The following is a 9,605-nucleotide window of genomic DNA, read 5'->3' on the forward strand; positions in this document are numbered from 1 at the left end:
CATAAATAGGATAAAAAGTCGAATTTAAATAGAAGCATATGTTTATAGCATTTCATCGATTGTAAAAAATGTTAATAAAATAATTTTTATAATACTAATTTTGTCTTCATTTTTATTCCGTACGTGAAAAATGTTTTTAGAATGGGTCGTATGCTTAAAACAAATTTTAAGAGCGATGTTTTTGGGGTGGTTAGTATTTATTTGTATACACGTTCAGTCATAAATCATTGTTAAAGGATGCAAAAGATTTATGCGTTTATTTGGGATTAGAGAGATTACAGGCTTGGCACCCTCAAACAGTCATAAGCAAAACGCCCGAAAATTTGTTCGAATCCACAAAAAAATAAACCCATTTAAAAAAAATATTTATAGGTGGCGCAAGCCCCATGAAGTTTAACACGTATTTCCCATAAGAACCCTGGCGGACCGAAGGAACCGAATGGAGCCTCTATAAAGTACCCGTAAAGACCCCATTGTGTCCCCATTCGGTTCCTTTTTAAAAAACAGCAAAATCAACTTTTAAACTGTTGAAATTCGGATTCTACGTTAAAATTTGCATTAGAAACTCACAGAGTAATCCCAATACTTTTTCTTGCAGCGTTAAAAACTTTAAAGCATAAAATACGTGTCATTTACAAGGGCCGAAGGCGCCTTCAAGTGCATCTTCTTTAAGTAGCAGTTAATAAGCGTTCCGTCGGTAACTTTAAGAATTTTTTCTAGATGCTAGCGCCACGCAGTGGAAACCTCAGACAACAACGCTGCGATGCAAGTTAGAGAAGTTTATTTTTAAACTTCGCGCGCAACATACTACTTGAGCTATTATAGATGTGCTTGAAGTCACCTTCAGCCTAAGTTAATGACAAACAAAAGCCAAATTTTCACAAAATAGTGAAATTTTCAACAAAAAGAGATAAAATTTCTATCAAATAGTTAAATTTCAACTACAAATGAAAAATATAGATTTTTAAAAAAGGAGTTTAACTAAGTATTTAAATTTTTCAAACAAAAAGATTATTTTTCTGTAAAAAACAAAGAATTTTCAACACAATACATGAATTTTCAACCAAATATTGAATTTTTATTTTTAAAAAAGTAGAATATCTTACATTTCAGTTAAAAAGTTCATTTTCAAGTAGAAAAAAAAAATTTAACAAAATAATTAAATTAAAAAAAGATAGAACGGTTAACTAAAATATTAATTTTGAACCCTCCCAAAAAAAAAGAATTTTCAACAAAATAGTGAAATTTTTCCCCCAAAGAGATGAGTTTCCATCTAAAATGATGGATCAACAAAAAAATGAATTTTTAGCAAAGAAGGTAAACTTTCAAACAAGTATTTAAATTTTCAACTAAAAAGATTAATTTCCTAATAAAAAAGACGAATTTTTGACCAAATAGTTAAATTTTCAACTGAAAATGATAAAATTTTAACCAAAAATAAAATAATGATATGTTTATTTTTAAAAATGTATTTTCCAGAAAACAGATAAATCTTTTACCAATGAGATGAACTAAAATGCTGAACAAATTTTCACAACTACTGGTTATTAATACTAATAAACTAGTATATTATTTAAAGCTCTTTGAAAATTTTACAGTAAGATTCTAAAAATTAAAAAAAAAGTAATATGTCCTGAAAATGGCGATTTTCCTACAAAATAGAGGAATAAATTCTTTTAAAAAAGTTAATTTAGGCACCATATTGAATTCTATATACATATAATTTAATTTTCGAGTAAAAAAGATATTCAAGAAAAATTTAATGATTTTCAACAAGTTGAATTAAACCAAACCAGACGAATTTTCAACAAACAAGATTTTCCCCGTAAAAAAATTAACTAAAACGATAAATCATCTTGAAAAAAAATTAAAAAAAAAAAGTAATTCAACTTTAAACCTAGTAATTTATTTTTCAAACAGAAAGATGAATTCTCAATGAAACATGTAATAGTTGATATTTTAATCGAAACAGATTTTTAATTAAAATAAAAAACAATTGAATTCAACCAAAAATATGAATTTTCAAACCAGTTTTATTTTTAACAAAAAAGTATGCATTTTCAACCAGAGCAACTCGTCTTTTTAAATAAAAAGATTAATTTTCAAGAAAAAATGAGATACATTTTTGATTTAAAAAATTTATTCTAAAAAAGAAAAATTTCAATAAAATAGAATATTCTACAAAACAATTGAAAACAAAAGATTAAAACTACACAAAAAAATTTTTTAATTTTTAAACAAAAACGAAGAATTTTGTGGAATTGAGTTTAATTTTCAAGAAAAAAGTTAATTTTCAAACAAGAAAAATTAGTTTTCTATAAAAAAAAGATGAATTTCCAAGCGCAAGATGTTTTTCAAACATTTGAATTAAAGAAGCCAACCCGGATTTTGAATTGTGTAGTTAAATCCTCACCCAAGTTGCAGTTGAATTTTCAATTAAGAAAAATCAATTTCAAATCAAATAATAGATTTTTAAACTAAAAAATATATTTTTTCAACCAAAAAAATAATCGTTAAATTTGTAGATTAAAAATTAATTTTCAGCTAAAAAAAGCGAATTATATTCAACCAATTCGATTAAACAAAAAAGACGATTTTTGAACCCAATTGTTGAATCCTCAAGCAAAAAGATTGATTAAAAAAAAAAACAAAATTAATTCTCCTGCCAGAAAGGCGAATTTCCAACAAAACAGTTGAATTTTCAAATAAACCGGATTAATCTCCCAAAAAGTTTTACTTTCAACCATAAAAATAAATTTTTATGCCAAAAAGACGAATTTTCAATAATACAGTTGAATTCTCGACCAAGAAAATATGGTTTTGCAACAAAGTAGTTGAATTTTTAACAAGAAACAGTCGCATTTCTAGAAAAATAGTTTAATTTTTCATAAGAACGTTGCATTTTAACAAAATTGTTTATTCTCAACCAACAAAGATGAATTTTTAATAAAAAAAAATTACTTTTCTACAAAAAAGATGAAACTATTAAAAAAAACGACGAATTTTCTATCCAAAAAGACAAAATTTCAACAAAACCGTTCAATATTCGAAAAAAATGATTTTTCAAGAAAGTAGTTTTAATTTTCGAACAAAATATATTAGTGTTTACACGTAAAAATATGCATTTTTGAACCAAAAAGAGAAATGTTCAAGATTACAGTTTAATTTTCGATCGAAAAGCATAAATTTTAAATAAAAAAATACAAATTTTCAATCAAGAGGGATGAATTTTCTATCTTAAAGGACAAAATTTAAAAAAAACAGTCGAATTAGCGACCAAGAAAAAGATTTTACAACAAAATCAGTTCAATTATGAAACAGAATACAATTTTTTCTTAATAAGCAAGTTGAATTTTTCACAAAATATTAAAATCTTCAACAAAATAGTTCCATTTCTAATCAAATAGTTTAGTTTTCGACGAAATGGTGCAATTTCAGAAAGAAATGATTAAATTTTAACCAAAAAGAGTTGCATTTTCAACGAAAAAGTTAAATTTTTCAGAAGAAAGTTGAATTTTCATCTGAAAATATGACACCTTTACCAAAAAAGATGAATTTTCAATGAAAAAGCAGGAATTAAAAAAAACAGTTGAATTCTCGACCAAAAAGATGATTTTTCAAACAAAATAGTTGAATTTTCAAAAAAAAAGGCTTAAACTCCAAAAAAGTTTTACTTTCAACCAAACAAATAAATTTTTAAGCCAAAAATACGAATTTTCAATATTACAGTTGAATTCTCGATAACAAATTATGGTTTTTCAAAACAAAATAGTTACATTTTTAACGAAGTGATTAAATTATTAATAAAATAATTCCAATTCTTAATAAACTCTTAACCAAAAATATGAAATTTCTACAAAAAAAGATGAATTTTCAATTTTAAAAAATTACATTTCAAATCAAATAATAGAATTTTAAACTAAAAAATATATTTTTTCAACCAAAAAAGTAATCCTCAAATTTGTACGATAAAAATTAATTTTCAACAAAAAACAAGCGAATTATATTCAACCAATTGGATTAAACAAAAAAGACGATTTTTGAACCCAATTGTTGAATCCTCAAGCAAAAAAATGAATTAAAAAAAAACAAGATTAATTCTCCTGTCAGAAAGGCGAATTTCCAACAAAATATATGAATTTTCTACCATATAGTTGAATAATAAGCGCAAAAGATGATATCTCAACCAAGATTATTAATTTTCGAAAAATAGATTAGTTAAATTTCCAAACAAAGATCAATTTTAAAAAAAAAATCATTTTTAAGAAAGCGATTTAATTTTCAACTAAGCAGTTCAATTTTTGACCTCGGTTTTCTGCATTTTTCCTCTCCCCTGACCAAATATTCAGGCAAATGCGAGTATTTCAGTTCAGTAACAATTCTCATGTTTCAATTACTCAATCCATGATTGAGAGCGTTTATTCTAATTATAAAACAATTATTCAAATTGCATGTAACAGCTGCATTGTACTCCTTATGCTATTATGACTTCTCGCATCAAAAAGTCAAAAATCAAGTGACGAAGGTGACTTCGAAAGAGATGTACAATCAATCTCCATTAGTCTGCTTTGCCTTCGAATTTGATCATATTTCGCGAGAACCAAAATTATTCAATTGTTCACAGACGCATTTCACTTTTGCGTGTCAAACTTTATTTTCTCCCTCCTTTGTTATCTGAAAAGTTTTATACTCGCTTGTTAAATTTACTAAACGACTTAAAATAATATTTTCAGACTTCACATTCCAAAATCCTCTCAAAAGAGGGGAAATAGAGTAATTTTGCTGATGATTAAATTAAATTTTAAACGATTTTAATTCCTAAGATTTCAAGGAGAAATTTATATTGCAGTTTCAACAAAATCGATTAGTTTTTAACAAAATAGTTGAATTTTCAACTAAAGAGATAAAATTTTAAATAAGAATATTTAAATTTTCTACCAAAAAGACGAATTTTCAATTAAATAGTGGAATTTTTATCTGAAAAAGATGAATGCTCAACCAAAAATGGAATAGTGAAATTTTCAGTAAAAAAAAATTAATTTTCAACTAAAAGATTCGTTTTCCACCTAACAATTGGATTTTATACCAAATAATTGAATTTTCAAACAAACAGTTCAATTTTAAATCAAATAATTTTGGAGAAAAAATTAATTTTTAAGAAAACAGTCGAACTTTCAACTAAAAAAGATGGCACTGGAACAAAATTGTTAAGAAAGATGACCTTTCTACCCCAAAAGTCCGAATTTACTATCCAAATAATTTAATTTTCAACTCAATGGTCGCATTAAAAAAAATATTAAATTAAAAATAAAAATCATTGAATTTCTAATCAGAAAGGTGAACTTTTAACCAAATACTTAAATTTTCAACAAAATATTTGGATTTATAACCAAACAGTGAAATTTTCCATCAAATGTTCCAATATACAAAAAAAAATTAAAGTTGGACCAAAAATAGTTGCATTTTGAACCAAAAAGTTGAATTTTCAAGCCTAACAGATGATTGTTTTAGAAGAAAGTTGAATTTTTAACAAAATAGTCAAATTTCTTTAAAAGGAGTACCATTTCTAACCAAATACGTAATAGAATTTTCAACCAAATGGTAAATTTAAAAAAAAGGATTAAATTTGGACAAAAAACAGATGAATTTTTAACTAAAATATGATTTTTTAAAGAAGAATATTAACTTTTTTACCACAAAAGACAAACTTTCAACAAAATACATAAATTTTAACACAAAGACAAGATTTCCATCAATCTGTTGAATTTTTAACAAAAAATGTGATATTTCTAAAAAAAATGAATTTTCAATAAATAAGAGGATTTTTCTATCCAAAAATACGAATTTTCAATAATACAGTTGACTTCTCGCCCAAAATTGATGATTTAAAAAAAAAATACTTGATTTTTAAGAAAATAATTAAATTATTAATAAATTAGTTCCACCCCTTACTAAATAGTTAAATTTCTAAACCAATGGCCGAATTTTAAAAGGAGATTAAATTTCAAACAAAAACAGTTGCATTCTCAATCAAAAAGTTCCTTTTTTAAATAAATAATTTAATTTTGAACAAAATAATTGCATTTCTAACCAAACTATAAATATTAACCAAATATTATTTTAGAAGACTGATGCATTTTTAACAAAACATTTATTTTCAACTAAAAAGGATTAACTTTTAACAAAAAATATGTCATTTCTATAAAAAAAAATTAATTTTCAATTAAAAAAAAAATTAAACACTCCAAAAAATGTTATTTTCAAACAAAAATTTGAATTTGTAAGCCAAAAAGACGAATGCTAAACAATACAATTGAATTTCGACCAAAACAGATGATTTTTTTTAGTAAAATAGTTGCATTTTTAATCAAATAATTAAATTGTTAACAAAATAGTTGCATTTCTAACCTAAACGTTCAAATTTTAACAAAATGGTCGAATTTTCAAACTAAAAATATTAAAATTCAACCAAAAACAGTAGATTTTTCAAACAAATAGTTTAAATTTTAAGGCAACAAAATTAATTTTTTAGAAGACAGTTGAATTTTTAACAAAACAGTTTATTTTTAACCAACAAAGATGAATTTGCAAAGAAAAAAATGACTTTTTTACCAAAAACATAAAACTTTTAATAGAAAAAGACGAATTTTCTATACAAAAGACAAATTTTCAAAAAAACAGTTGAATATTCGAAAAAAGATCATTTTTCAATAAAGTAGTTTTAATTTTCGAACAAATTAGATTAGTATTTTCAAGCAAAAATATGGATTTTTGAACCAAATAGACGAATGTTTAACAATACAGTTTAATTTTCGATAAAAAAATACAAATTTTCAATAAAAAAATACAAATTTTCAATCAAGAGGGGTGAATTTTCTATCTAAAAGGATGAAATAAAAAAAAACAGTTGAGTTTTCAACAAAATGGTCCCAATTCAGAAAGAAAGGATTAAATTTTGACTAAAAACAGTTGAATTTTCAATGAAAATGTTGAATTTTGAACCAAATAAATTACTTTTCATACAAAAAAGAATTAACTTTAACCAAAAACAGTCGCATTTTCCACCAAGAAGAAGGAATTTTCAACAAAATAGTTGGATTTACGACCAAAGAAGATGATTTTTCAACAAAGTAGTTAAATTTTCAAATAAAACGGTTTTAAACTCCAATAAAATTGTATTTTCAACCAAAAATAAACAAATTTTTAAGCCCAAAAGCCGAATTATTAATAATAGAGTAGAATTCTCGACCAAAAAAGATGATTTTTTAAACAAAATAGTTAAATTTTTAACAAAATAATTAAATTATTAACAAAATAGTTGTATTCTTAATCAAAAAGTTCTATTTTAAATCAAATAATTCAATTTTTAATAAAATGATTGCATTCCTTAAAAAACTGTGAAATCTTAACCAAATATCCTATTTTTTACAGGATTGGTGTATTTTTAATAAAACAGTTTATTTTCAACTAAAAAGGATTAAGTTTTAACCAAAACTGTGAAATTTTTACACGAAAAAAAAATGATACTAAACTTTTCAACAAAAAAGAATATTCGGAAAAAATGATTTTTTTAAAAATTAGTTTTAATTTTCGAACAAAATAGATTAGTATTTTCAACCAAAAATACGAATGTTCAACAATACAATTTAATTTTCGATCAAAAAAGATAAATTGTCTATCTAAAAGGACGAAATTAAAAAAAAAAAAACAGTTGAATTTTTTACAAAAAAAAAAGAAAAGATTTTATAACCAAATTAGTACAATTATGAAACAGAATACATGATTTTTTCAAACAAGCAAGTTGAATTTTTCACAAAATGATCACATTTCTAACATAATAGTTCCATTTCTGAATAAACAGTTTTTAACCAATTTTTTTTACAAAATAAATTACTTTTCATACATGAAAGAATTAACTTTGACCAAAAACAGTTGCATTTTCAACCAAATAATTGATTTTTTTAGAAGAAAGTTGAATCTTCATCTAAAAATTCGATACTTCTAGCAAAAAAGATGAATTTTCAATTAAAAAAGAGGACTTTTCCACAAAAAAGTTGAATTTTTGACCAAAGAAGATGATTTTTCAACAAAGTAGTTGAAATTTCAATCAAAACGGATTTAATTTTTAAAAAAAATTATTTTTCACCAAAAAAATACAATTTTAAGCCCAAAAAGACGAATTTGCAATAATAGAGTTGAATTTTAGACCGAAAAAAGATGATTTTTTAAACAAAATAGTTGAATTTTTAATAAAATAATTAATAAAATAGTTGCATTCGTAATTGAAAAGTTCTATTTTCAATCAAATAATTTAATTTTGAACAAAAATTTAACCAAAAATATGAAATTTCTACAAAAAATATGATATAACACTTTTCAACAAAAAATAATATTCAAAAAAAGATGATTTCTCAAGAAATTAGTTTTAATTTTCGAACAAAATAACATAATGAACAATACAGTTTAATTTTCGATCGAATGGGATGAATTTTCTAATCAAATAGTTGAGTTTTTGACAAAATGGTGCAATTTCTGAAAGAAATGATTAAATTTTCACCAAAAACAGTTGCATTTTTAACGAAAAAGTTGAATTTTTAACAAAATAGTTTATCTTCAACCAACAAAATTGAATTTGCAAACGAAAATATGACTTTTCTACAAAAAAGATTAAACTTTTAATCAAAAAGGACGAATTTTCTATCCAAAAAGACCAAATTTCCACAAAATCGTTGAATATTTGAAAAAAACATGATTTTTCAAGAAAGTAGTTTTAATTTTCGAACAAAATAGATTAGTATTTTTAACGAAAAAGATGAATTTTTGATTTATATGACTTTTTTAAACAAACAATTTGATTTTTTCACAAAATAATTAAATGGTTGACAAAATAGTTCCCTTTTCTAACTACACCGTTAATTTTTCAACGAAATGGTCAAATTTCACAAAGAAAGGATTAAATTGTAACCAAAAAAAGTTGCATTTTCAATGAAAAAGTTGAATTTAAAAAAAAAAATATTTGATTTTCAATGAAAAAGGAGGAATTTTCAAACAAAACAGTTGAATTCTCGACCAAAAAGATGATTTTTTAAACAAAATAGTTAAATTTTCAAACAAACCGGCTTAAACTCCCAAAAAGTTTTATTTTCAACCAAAAAAATAAATTTTTAAGCCAAAAAGACAAATTTACAATAATACAGTTGAATTCTCGACCAAAAAATATGATTTTTTAACAAAGTAGTTGAATTTTTAACAAAATATTTAAATTATTAATAAAATAGTTGCATTCTTAATCAAAAAGTTAAATTTGTAATCAAATAATTTAATTTTCAACAAAATAATTGCATTTCTTACCAAACTGTAAAATCTTAACCAAATATTCAAACTTTTTATAGGATTGATGTATTTTTAACAAAACAGTTTATTTTCTACCAAAAAAGATGAATGCTCAACAAAAAATATGACTTTTCTACAAAAAAAAGACAACTTTTAATCAAAAAGACAAGTTTTCAACAAAACAGTTGAATATTCGAAAAAATATGATTTTTCAATAAAGTAGTTTTAATTTTCGAACAAATTAGATTAGTATTTTCAAGCAAAAATATGGA

General features: G+C 23.6%; 1 protein-coding gene across 1 annotated transcript in view; it reads right to left on the bottom strand.

The window, feature by feature from the left end:
* Positions 1 to 4,387: 4,387 nt before the first annotated feature.
* LOC117170238 (craniofacial development protein 1) overlaps positions 4,388 to 9,605 on the bottom strand; it is a 16,085-nt gene continuing 10,867 nt past the window's right edge. Inside the window, exon 4 of the mRNA XM_033356867.1 lies at positions 4,388 to 4,674. The gene's annotated coding sequence lies outside the window, so the exon portion shown is untranslated. The remainder of the gene's footprint in view (positions 4,675 to 9,605) is intronic.

Source organism: Belonocnema kinseyi, chromosome 3 (assembly GCF_010883055.1).
Source record: "Belonocnema kinseyi isolate 2016_QV_RU_SX_M_011 chromosome 3, B_treatae_v1, whole genome shotgun sequence".
Taxonomy (NCBI): Eukaryota; Metazoa; Arthropoda; class Insecta; order Hymenoptera; family Cynipidae; genus Belonocnema; species Belonocnema kinseyi.